The sequence below is a fragment of the Camelus bactrianus genome, chromosome 7 (genome assembly GCF_048773025.1).
Source record: "Camelus bactrianus isolate YW-2024 breed Bactrian camel chromosome 7, ASM4877302v1, whole genome shotgun sequence".
Lineage (NCBI taxonomy): Eukaryota > Metazoa > Chordata > Mammalia > Artiodactyla > Camelidae > Camelus > Camelus bactrianus.
The window spans coordinates 85,525,706-85,538,768 of record NC_133545.1 but is presented as its reverse complement, the minus strand read 5'-3'; the positions used below and the strand labels follow the sequence as shown (position 1 = coordinate 85,538,768).

At 36.1% G+C, this 13,063-nt stretch overlaps 1 long non-coding RNA gene across 2 annotated transcripts in view; it reads left to right on the top strand.

The window, feature by feature from the left end:
* The window catches only part of LOC141578205 (uncharacterized), a 40,073-nt gene extending 28,976 nt beyond the window's left edge, over positions 1 to 11,097 (top strand). For both annotated transcript variants that reach the window (XR_012508325.1, XR_012508326.1), the window contains exon 3: positions 8,160 to 11,097. This is a non-coding gene — a long non-coding RNA (uncharacterized LOC141578205). The remainder of the gene's footprint in view (positions 1 to 8,159) is intronic.
* Positions 11,098 to 13,063: the final 1,966 nt, after the last annotated feature.

The following is a 13,063-nucleotide window of genomic DNA, read 5'->3' as shown; positions in this document are numbered from 1 at the left end:
GTAGAATAAATAACAAAAACACAATTTTTTTCAATAGACACAGAAAGGTTATTTGACAAAATCCAACAATCTTATATGATAAAAAAAAAAGAACTCAAAGAGCGGTTGTGAAAAACCTATAGCTAACATCATACTCCGTGGTGAAAGAATAAATGTTTTTCCCCTACAATCAGGAAAAAAATGTCTGCAATCACCATTTGTTCTGTCTGGAGGATTTAGTCAGGGCAATTGGCCAAAAAATGTAATAAAATGTATTCAGGTTGGAAAAGAAGTAGAGAAAACATAACCTTTTCCATAAATAGGGCTGGAATTATTAGATATCTACAGGAAATACATGCATACATGCATATATACAAACATACATACACACACACACTTTGATTTAATTTTACAATTTCAGATAACTTTAGAAGTTACCTGAGATGGTTCCAATTTCGCCACATTCTTTTAACTCTTTTTATCCTTTATTTACTTATTTAATAATAGCCATCACAATGGGTGTGAGGTGAAATCTTAATGTTGTTTTGCTTTGCATTTCCCAGATGATTAATGATATTGCGAATCTTCTCATATACTGTAAGCCATTTGCATGTCTTCTTTGGAGAAATGGCTAATCAAGCCCTTTGCCCAGATTTTTGGCTGGATTAATAAGGGCTTTTTTGCTACTAGGTTGTAGGAGTTCCTCATTTTGGAAATTAACCCCTTCGCAGATACATGATTTGCAAATATGTTCTATTATGCAGGTTGCCTTTTCACTGTATTGATTATCCTTTGTTGCACAGAAGCTTCTCAGTGTGATGTTCTGTTTAGCTGATTTTACTTTTGTAGCTTGCGCTTTTCTATCTTCCTCCCGTGTTTTCACATGGTTGCCTCTCTGTGAATGCCTGTGCCTGGGAGCTCTCTCTCTGTGTCTTAATCTCCTTTGATAAGGACACAAATAATATGGGATTAGGACCCACCCTAACGACCCCATTTAATTTAACTATCCCTCTGCCGTCCCTGTCTGCAAATAGAGTCACTTTGTGAAGTACTCGGAGGTAGCACTTCAGCACATGCATTTTGCGGGACACATTCAGCCTATAATTCTCACATACTATCATACTTTCAATCACTTGCTGTCATAAGAAACAATGACTCAGCCTAGTAAAATTATGCCTATTTTATGGCAATAATCACATTTTAAAATAAATCCCGAGTGAAAGCATGACTGCCCCCTACAGTTCGGGCTATTACAGCCTGGCCTCCTGAAGCCAGGAAAGTGCTGGAGCAGGTCGGCCTCCTGCTTTTTCCACCTGGAGCCCGAGCCTTCTTCCCCACCTTCCTGGCTCAAGTTTGAAATTTTCTCCAGGGCTGTACTCACCATTCATATTTCTCAAGAACGAATCATGCGCCAAGCCATTGTGTTCCTAAAACTGCAGGACACTCATGTTCTGTTCTCTGGGTGGCCTTTGAAACATGCATCTCTCTTGGCTTCAGATGAGTAAGGACTCCACACGGCCCTGTCCATTTGAGGCAAGGTAAGGGCTCACAGCATGCCAGTAGATCTTTCTACAAATCCCTCCAGGGGTCCAGCACTTTATCAGTCTTTCCAGCCTCTTTGATAGACTGAGAGTAGTAGTCCACTAAGAGAGAAGAACTTGTATTCTGATTTCTTCTTCTTTACATCCTGCACAGTGATCTCACATCTCAGATTAGAATGTGACATCTTTTGTCTTGGGTATTCAGGGTAATAAGACATTAAAGTTTCACTTTAAATAGTTTGTTTTATAGCTGTTATGCTAACATAAGGTTTGTGGATTTTTCCAAAATAAATTTTTCCAAAAAGGAGTAGAATGAAGGGGCTAAGCCTCTTCTCACTGCCATACAATCATGTCTAAGACAAATTGACAAGTATAGGTAGTATAAGTCATAATGTAAAATCAAGGAAAACTTATTCATTAAAATGGAACTAAAGGATTCAAAAAGTCATCTAATTCTTGAAATAAGTTTTTTTTTTTAATTCAAGAAAAACATAGATTGTGGCAAGTTTGCTAATGAGGCCAAAGATTTCAAGGCCTGTAAATCATTTAAGAACAGTCAGCATTGTGGAAGTAATCAGAAGGTTACCTCATGAATAAAATGGTGTTTTGATACTCAGCACTCAAAAGGTGACTTTAGAGCATCCGTTGCTCATTTTTCAATGGCAGGCAAGTGATTTTCAGGACCAGAAACCCGCTGCAGAATGGAAGAGGAAGGCATGGTCTTGCCTGCTTTTGGTTATTGAAGTCTGTGTGTCTACAGAGTAAATTCCACTATGAATGCACAGATGGGTAATCAAATGCAAGTGTTCCCCTTTATTTGGCAAAATGCCACTCGAACTCCAAATTACACTCAAAAATAGAAAGTGACAGTTTGACATCCCAAGATATCCGTTCTATAATCCTGTTACCAAAGAAAATGCAAGAGAAACGGATTCATTTACTCATTCACTCACTCAATTCATACAAGAGCTACGAGGGACCCACGACATACAAGGCAGGTGTGAGACACCATAGTGCCACACAGAAGCCTGTTCAGATCTGAATGCTATAAAGTTTATAAAGTAGCTTATAAGAGGCAGGGACCTTGCCAGTCATTTGTAATGTCTTTCCTTGCTTAATTCTGGGTCTCCATATCTCCATCTAGGAAACCTATCCTGAATCTCTAGTTTTGGCATCACTCTATTTGTGGACTAATTCTGACCAAGGAAGCCCATAATGAGCTCTTCTGGTTAATGATGGCAGTGGTAGTGGAGAAAAAATCAGTGTCAGGAGTTATCCTTATTGCTATAAGGCGGTTTTTTAGAACATCAAGGAAAAACTCCAGGCATCTCTGTGGTTACTGAGCCATAACATTCTCTTCAGATCCTGTGATGTTAACTTCACCCTGACAACTGGGCTTGTTTTGGTCTGCTGTTCATTTTCCAGCCTCCTGCAAATATGGAGCCCTTCCCTGAATCTTGACTCACTTATCCTTATAGTCTTTATTTATAATCTTCTAACCTATTCCTAGCTACCTTCAGGATGTCAGTGATGCTATAGAAAATTCCAGCATTTTCAGATATTTCAATATACTGGTCAATATTTTTCAAAATCCACTTGGAAAGGGGAATTTCTAAAAGGTTATGCAGATCAAACATCTGCCCCTTAATTCAAAAAAAAAAAAAGAAAAGAAAAGAAAGAGAGAAGGGCACCTTGCTTACAAGCCCTGACAGAGTGTTTAATGGAAAAGAAGCAAAACCCCACCAAATAGGATGGTCACTTGGAAGCTTAGTGGATGGATGCAGGGCAGATACCACGGATGTTAAGCAGGGAAAGGAACCATATATCAATTTCAGTGAGTGCTCAGAATTGGCTCCAATAACTTAGCAAAGCTCCTGGCAAATAGTCAGACTGCATGGATGAGGCCCAGGATATCCTTTGTCTCCTTTCCTCACATTCAACCAAGTGGCCACGACCTCCCCATCTGCACCTGAAGCTATACTCTGTTCCCAATGGACCAACGGTTGAGAATGTTATTTTTCTGCCTCATTTGAATATTACCATTACTTATAACATCAATTCTTAAACATTTTTAAATTCATGTGTACCTTTGAATATCTGATATCAACGTTAGGACCCATTTCCTTAGGAAAAAGTGCTCATAAACATATATATTCACATTAGACTTGAGAGGGTGTATGGAACTCCTGAATCACTTTAATAGTCTAAAGATAATAAATAATATTTATTGGGAATTTATCTGTGGTGGCCACTGTCTTAAATGTTTTACAAGTATCATATAATTTAATTTTCATGACAAATCTAAAGTGAATATGATTATCATCTAATTTACAGGTTAGAAAATGAAGGTCTATAGGTAGCAAATTAAATAACGTGGGCAATATCTCACAAACAGAATATTCAGACAACAAATTCATGCCAGGCTAATGCGACCAGAGAGTCCACATTCATAAATAGCATGGTATACTCTTCAGCCGTGCTAAGAATTGTGGCGAATACCAGGTGACCAAAGTTTGGTCTATAACACCCAGAGGCTTGCTTATTATCTAGGGGCAAAGACAGGGTGTACCAAAAGGACTACAGTGAAAAAGAGAATGTGAAATGTGGTCAAAGAGTTAGCAAAGGCTAAGGGAGGACAAAACAGTAGCTTTTTGCCATTAGGACAAGTTTAATGTTTTTAAAGAGCTATTGAGTATCCACTAATGACTTAGAGATATTCACGTGGCAGTCATGGAATATTGAACTGGGCTTATAAAGGATAGTTTTCACAGGAACACACTGAGGAAGAAGTGAGCATCATAGGATAAACACAGTGTAGAATTAGTGCTCTGGCTCTCAGGAGGAATTAGCTGTCTCTCATCAGCTAGCCAAGTGCATTGGGACCCAACTTCCTTACCTCTGGAGTGGAAATGGTTGTGTACTTGACTCTGGGGATTTAAACTTGAGGATTTATTGAATTACTTTTAATGAATAATTTAATGAAAGCAAATTATATTCAAAATAATTTACTAAATTTTGGGAGGAAGAGAGGGAAGAATGATACATATTCATTATTTTTTAGGAGTTAATAGCCAGGTTGAAAACATCACACCTTTGAAAATAAATTGAAAATCTATTAACATAGTAGATAGATAAGACAGATAGCGAGGTCTGAGCGTGCAATTAGTTGTTTATTTTTGCTCCATTGAACAAGGAGTAACTGTGTCTCAAATCCATCAATACAATACAACCTTTATTGCTGCTATGATTGCTTTCTAAGAAGGGGGAATTTAAAAGGAAATAAAACTGCTGAAAAGCAGTGTGCTTCAGGCAACATGGAAAAATGTAAAGCATTTTGTGATTAAATTATTTAATATTTTTTTCCCAAATTCAGAATTCTACAGGGGCCATGAAACATACATTTGTAAGGTGTGTGAGGGGCGTGATTCATTAAAGACCAGGAAAAAGTAGTTGAAACTTTATTAAAAATTAAGTAATAGGCACTCCAGATAATTGAAGTGACAGCTTGTTTTGACAGCTGCAAGCAAAAACATGCTTGTTCAAAACAGGGAGTGTAAATCTTTTTAATTTCCAGAAAGAAAAATGATGTACAGGTTTAACTTAATTCAGTCAGCTCATAAAGTGTACTAATAAAAGGGAACTCTTCACCTGACTAGTGAGACTCTGGTAATTGGAGGTCCTGCCAATCACGGCACTTGGGAGATGGATATGAAGACCTTTGAAGGCCCTCAAGTGGAAGAGGTAATTTCCTCCAAGATCCTCGAGGAAACAGAAATCAACACAGGAGCAACCAAATATCCCCAGAATAGCCTTGATAAATACCACTCAGTGTCAAATTTGGAGATCAGGAAACACTTCCAGGAATGTTTTTTCACCCAAATCTCCTCACAAGTAGAATGAAGTGGGAACACATTCATCATTCAAAGCCATGGCCCCCTTAGGCATTTTGTAATTATTCTGTAAATGCTAAAAAAGTGTGACCAAAAAAATAACTGAGGTAAGTTAAATAATCAATAAAACAAGTCAAGTCTCAGGTCCAGAATAATCCATGTAACATTAGATTTCACCTTATTAGGATATGGCTGCTTGATTTTATTACATTTATACCCATAAAGGAAATAAAAAGGGGGGACAAATGCAGTTGATGGGCCAAATCATGGCTCTTTAAACTCATTGTATATCTGATTAAAAAAGGAAAAGTCCAGCCTTAGGGTGTCACATGCTCTCCTGATTTATTTTATGTTATTTTATTTTAAATGTAAGTAGTCACTTTATTTGAGACACAACCAGCTGAGAATTTATCTTCTTTTTTTTTTTTTTTTTTTAATGGAGGTACTGCGGATTGAACCCAGGACCTCCTGCATGCTAAGCCTGTACTATGCCACCGAGATGTACCCACACTTTTGGTGGAGAATTTAAATTTCACTTTGAACAGTTTTGGCTTTCCTTTGGCTAAAAGAGCACACAATTGGAATCACCAAAACTTAAAACCAGTTCATGAATGGGATACAGTTGTGTGTTTTTAGATTTATCTACACTCTGGGGGAGTGTTTGATCTAAAATACATTTGTTTAAAATGTTACAGAGCATAGAATTGCCAGGAACAATTTAAGCTCCATAAATGTTTCCTTTAAATTGAATCAAAGGAGGCTGAGAATTCTGTAACACCGTGTGGAAATCCATTGCTTAGTTTTTAAATGAAACACTTTCAAAAACTGGAGCAGTGCCATCATTTTCCACCATCAGAAACCCTATCATACTGTAGAGCCTTGACTTCTCATTCCTAGCTCGTCCACACTGAAACTTTCACTTGCAATCCACACAGTGAGTCAGGAGGCTGAAAAAGTTTGTGTTTTAGATCATCTGAATAAATGGTCTCTTCTGTTCACAGGTAAATCTATTCCTTTACTTAAGCCATAACCTTTTGACCTCAAAAGTGAAAATATTCCATTAGTTAAATTTCTCAGGTCTGTTTTAATGACAAGGTATTCATTTCTTTTTTCATAGCAAAAGATTTAAATTGCATATGCTTAATATCTTATGTGTAAACAAGGGCCATAAATTATTGATTGGTTAATATGGTCCATGAATGAATGTATTGTTCTCAAAGTAGACTGATTTTATTTTTAAAAAACCAATCTAAATCCTTAATATCTGTGATGTGTTACATGGAAAAAATTGATTTTTAAAATTTAATAAAAACAGATGAAAATGTGTATTAAGTTAGATTGTCTCTGGTGAAAGTGTATTCCATTCAAAACTTTCATTAACATAAAGAATTGTGTTAATACATTAAATGATATGAAAATGTACAGCCACATATATCGATATTAAAATACATATTTAGCCATTACTCTATTTAATGATATCAATTAACTTTGGAAAATTCAAAAGCTAATATTCATTTTAAAATACAAAAATGCAAGCTATAGACATTCAGGAAACTGGGAGGAACAATTAGATGTAGATAAGCTTATCTACCATGCGTAAAAGTGAACTAAGGGATTTAGTTGCTACAGAAGCCAATCTGGAAATTCCAGAATGAAAATGTTGACAGTGGCTTCAGACTGAAAAAGACAATAAAGATTTTTCAGAGACAAGTGAATTGATGAAATGGGGAAGCCATGGTATTACTTAACTGTACATTGTGTCTAACATCTTAAATAAGGAAAGGAGATGGAAGATGGATCTGCATTGATGTATTAGAGCACACTGTGGCCTAAAAATATAATCCAGGGAAGGACTGCAGCAAAGGTGAAAGACATTCTTCTAGCCCAAGCTCAGGAAATACTCAAAAGTTCAGAGTAGAACTCAAATTCTGAACTCAAAGTTCAGAGAGAGTAGACATGGGCCATAATGGTTATTAGAAACAGTGTTGACTATTCATAATTATTATCATTACGGAAACAGCTGAGCCAGTCAGCCCTTCTTCCTTCTCTCCTCTTCCCCCCTTTTCCTGACCAACGTAAAGAGGCAGACAAGAGTACCGTTAAATCCAATCTGGAGAATAACTCTGAAGATAACAACATATCTCCCTGGGGAAGTTTAACGTGGGTGTGCCTTCCAGAGAAGCAATAAAAGGACTGATACACTTTTAGAACTCTGTAACAGACAAAAACAGAAACAAGTAAAAAATAGTTCTTAGCAAGAGAAAAATACGCTAAATATTATACTAAGTCGAGATTGTCACTATGTGTTTACTTCTTAACTAACAACTGTTGAGTGCTTGACGTGTGTGAGATGTTGGTCTAGACGTTTCATGTGTAGCTGACAACAACCTTCTGTTGAAGATTTTGTTATTTATAGTTAGCAGATAAAAGGTACAGAGTGATGAAGTCAGTTATTCCAAGTCATGTAATTTATAGGTGTCACAACCAGGATTTGAACCCAATAGATTTGTTTATTTAATCTCATATTCCCAAATTATCCCTCCTCTGACTTCCCCCTGGTTGCAGACTTGGTTTTAGAGCCAATTCCTTAACTCCTGTTGTGGGCTACTTCCCATTCATGCTGGGGGAGGGTTGAGACCAAGCCTGCCTGTCTACTTTCCACTCTCCCTGACTTTATTTTCTAAACATGAATTACACCCACAACAGCCTCTCAACAGACCCTGAAATCACTTTTCACCTTCTTTTACAGGGAAGAAAACTTTAAGAAATAAACCTAAAACTCTACAGAAGAACCCCCATTTCCAGCTATCCCAGCCCAGTTTTTCAAATACGACAGTTGAGAAAGTGTCATTAACTAACAGACAACAGCAACACAAAAGAGAAGAATGAAGAGAAATGAATCCAATGAATGAGTCCACGGGAAAGTGATTATAAAATGGAAGAAGGAAAACAACAATGAAGGCAAAATTTTATTTATATCATCAAGAAAATTCAACAGACAATTTTACCCATAAAATATATAAATGCTTCTATGGAAAAGGTGCAAACAGCAGAGTAGACTAAGGTGTTGGTGGAAATTTAAAGTGTGACTGGGAAATTTTATAAGGTCAGTAGGAAACTGAAAAGTAAAATGGAAACTTCAGAAAAGCAATCAGTAATCTGAAAGATCAAGATGTGGAGATTTCTTAGAACAGGGGAAAGAGAAATTTACAATAATTATTTAAGCAATAATTTTAAAATTAGGGGGAAAAAAACTTAACAACCAGGGAAGGAACAATGAAAGATTTTCAACCTCCACTTATTAAGAATTTCAAGAAAGATAACTGACCCCACCCTTTGCAATAAAAAAAAGATATTCATTACTAGTCAAAAAGATCCATTTCCACTGAAGCACTCAATACTTAATGAGTGAGATAAGTGAATAAAAAGCAAATACCTAGTTATAAGATGGTAAATTTAAAAATTTCAAGGATGAATTTAAAAGCCTATCATTAAATGAAAACAAAAGAAACTAGCAAATATACATATACAAGCAGATCACCTAAAAATAGCCAATTGCCATTGGCTTCAAATTAGTGAAAGGGAGGAAAAATTTTCCTTGACCCTTCTTGGTTCTTTGGCAGATCTAATAATTAAACGAACCTAAAACAGATTAACAGGAGAAAACGAATGTAATCACAAATTCACATTTGTACAGAAGCCCCACAAAGATTAGGAGAAGTACCTCCAACAGCCAGGTGATTGAAGCTCATAAGCCAATCTGAGCTAAAAAGAAGGGGCTTCAAAGGGAAAGAAGACAATTCACAGGAAAACGGAAAGAGCATATGTTTGGTAAACTAATGTTTGCCATGTCGTGCAGAGACAATGGAACACAGGGAAGGCTTTGAACAAGCAGGTCCCGCAGAGCTCCCCTGCTGACCACACCTCACCCACACTCCTTGTAGTTGACTCTGGTGATCGCTCTCTTCCTGGACCAGACCTTCTAACTAAACTCTTCTAAGCAGTTAGGGGGGAGGTGAAAAGCTCTTCCTGAAACTTTAGTGCCTCTACCACCTTCAGCTCAAAATAATGTGCATGCCAAAGTGGCAGTTTTGGGAGACTAGTTCTGAACCTCTTCATTAGCATTAACAACACCAGATACAAGAACACACTGGAGAAAGGCATCAAAGATCTGAAAGGAAATTATCTTGGACATAGATTTTTAGACCAAACTATTTATTGCTAAAGACTGAGGACAAAATAAATACATCTATGTATGTATAGATATAGGAATGAAACCTTGTCATCTGGATACAGCTTAAGAAAAACATCTTAAATATGCTGAAGCATATTGAACAAAATATCCCAAGGAAGAAATATATGACATATATGAAATAGTGATCTTAGTCCATTATTCCAATAAAAAGACGTCCAAAGAGGACATCTGCAAATAGTACCAGAAAATAATCTTGTTTACACTAAAACAGGAAGTTGAAATCTTCATGAATAATAAATACCCTTAATAAGAAAGTGGAATACATGCAACAAATATTTTATTAAGAGTTCTTCTTGAATCTTTTCTATCAACAGTAAAAAGGCAGAATTGCATATTAAAGCTGAGAAAAACAAAAGAGAAATAAAAACAATTATGATCTTAATAAAAAAACAAACTAGGATATCATATGTTTCTAGGCAATTGACTAAAGAATGCATCTGGTATTGATACTTAAAAATCCTCCTTTGAAGAGCAAATTTTAGAAATACAGGTTTCTATGGTTCCAACTGTACTACTTATTGTAAAATGAAAAATATCTGCATACTTATAAACGTTTAGTAGCTTTCAAAATTCAATCAGTTACCCCAAAAGAGGGAGGGAAAAAATCCCAGCTCTTGTCATAGCCGAAAGTTAAGATTACAGACTGGAGATGGTGCATTGTGTAGCGAAAGACTTTAAAAGATGTATTTAAAGAAGGGAAACTATACCTCCGAAACAGGAGGTGGCTGATCTGAGGGAGGAAAGCGGCTGTCTTTGTTTAGCCCTTCCTCTTATACCCTCGCTTAGAGGTGGTCTTTTGATTGATCGATGGCTCTGGCCCCTTGAATGCCTAGTCACGTTTTTTTTTTCCCTTTGAGCATGTCCTTACCCATGATGCACACAGAAAAACCCACTGGCCAGAGGGTGGAGGGGTGTCTAACTGCAATATTAATTATATTACAATGAGCACTGGGTCATGTCTGGTTAAGTCCTTCTCACCACAGAGCAGCTGTGGCTGTCAGGTTTTTAACCGTTTTTTGTTTGTTTTTAGCTGACACTCATTTGGAAGAAGTAAAGTTCCTTTATGCCGGAGGCGGGCATAACACCGTCTTCCAGACCATCCTCCTTTAATTCTCCTTCACCTATCTGTCCGGTGCCCTGACTTAATCCAACTACTAGGCAAACTGCATTGAATATTTAATTATGGGGGGATAAAACCCAGAAAGTAGATACAACAATCCTGAAAACACAAATGTGATGACACAGACAAGAGAAATTGCAAAATGAAATAAAGTGAGGAGCAAGGAAGTATATCTGTTAATTTCTTCATTTTACATACTATAAAATCAATAGAAAATTCTCTAAAGTTGTGGATTAAGGAAATAGAAACTGGAAACAGATAATTTAAAGTTATACATTTACCACTAAATAAGTTAAAACAATAACACCTATTGGAAACAAACATGCAAATTTTGTGTAGAGAGGTAAAGTGGCTCTGAATTACGTCTTTATTTACCATATAATTGTGGGTTTTTTTCTCAGAAAAAAATCTTAAAATGTTCTACTCGTGATTTTGAGTATTTATGAGAGCCTAGCACTAACAGCACTGTCAGTTTACCATAGTGTGGTCCAGATCACTAAATGCAGGGAAAGTCTCCCCAGAATATATTACAAGGGAGCAGGCAAAGGAAGCAATAACACTGTATTTGTTTCCAAATGACATGATTTTTTATGTAGAATATCCAGAAGAAATGACAAAAAAAGTGCCAAGAATTAATAAGCAGTGATAGCAAGTTTGCAAGATATAAGATTTTAATGTACAAAAGTCAATATAAATATATAAATGAGTGATCAAGCCATGAAAAGACAAGAGGGGAAATTTAATGCATATTACTAAGTGAAAGAAGCCAATCAAAGAAGGCTACATACTATACGGTTCCAACTATATAATATTCTGGACAAGGTAAAACTATGGAGACAACAGAAGAGCAGAGGTTGGGGTTGGGGGAGGGATGAAAAGGCAAAGCAGATAATTTTAGGGAAGTGAAAATATTCTCTATGATACCATAATGATGGTTACATGTTATTATGTATTTGTGTAACCCCATAAAATGTACAATACCAAGACAGGTCCCAACTTTCAGTAATTATGATGTATCAATGCAGGTTTACCAATTGTAACAAATGTACCTCTCTGGTGGGGAAAGTGATACTGGGGGAGGCCGTACATGAACAGGCATAGGGAACATAGCAGAATTTATACACCTTACCCTTAATTTTGCTGTGAACTTTAAACTACTCTAAAAAGTAAAATCTTTATAAATAAATAAATACATAAATAAAAGGGAGCAGACAAATGAGTGCGACTGACTCTTCACACTTCGTCACTAATACAAGAAAAATATAAGCACACCACGTCCACTTGTAAGTAAAAAACAAAAATGCATCATTTTGACATATCAAAAGTGTATGGCAATATGTTTTCTTGTGTTTTGTAGCATTTGAGCTGGAGAATGAGATACACCTAGCTTGAATTCCAACTCTTTTGTTTATTTGCTAGGGAATATTTGACAAGTTGCTTATGTTTTCTACCTTACTTTTTTCATCTGTAAAAGTAAAAATGTAGGATTGTCAGAAAGATTAAGATGAGACACATAAGATACAAATTCCTGATTCAGAATAAGCTCTTAAAAAGATGTGTTGTTCTAATTTTTATGGAATGCAGTAAAATAGTAAACTCACAAATTATTCATATGCAACCAGATCTTTTAATAGAAAAAAAGGCCAAGAATAACCTATATCAGGCCATTTTACCACTTACACTTTATTTATGAGCTAAAAAGAAGAGAAATTAATGTTTTGTGTTATGTATTTGCAAATTCTAAGTATTCTAAGTTAAGAATTATACCAAGGCATAGGAAGAGGCAGGAAATGTGAGGATGCAGGAGAAAAATATAAAAACATAATGGAGATACATATATATATACACACACACAAGTATCCTAGAGATCCTGAATAAGTTAAAGTGAAGGGTTCTCCTTTAGAAGAAAATAACTTAATAATTTGCTCCTAGTTACACTGCAAATTTAGCTTTTAATTTTGCTAATGCAAAAGGGAACACTAAATATTTCTCTAATATAGGCATTTCACTCGTGTTTTAAAACACTGTTTGTGCAATCTACCATACTTTATTACTTGGATTGTTTCATTATCTCCTTAAAAAGTGTCCCCATGCCCATTCTTGATCCTTGTAAGTCTTTCTCTATTTCTGCAGTGATTCCAAAATGGAAATGTGATCATCATGCCTCCTGCTTAAAACCCATTGCTCTAAGAATGAAGAACACTATCATTGAAATATGGCTCTGTATTATTGGATGTCCACACTTCTCTCTTTAATCCTCTATTTTTCTCTATGTTCC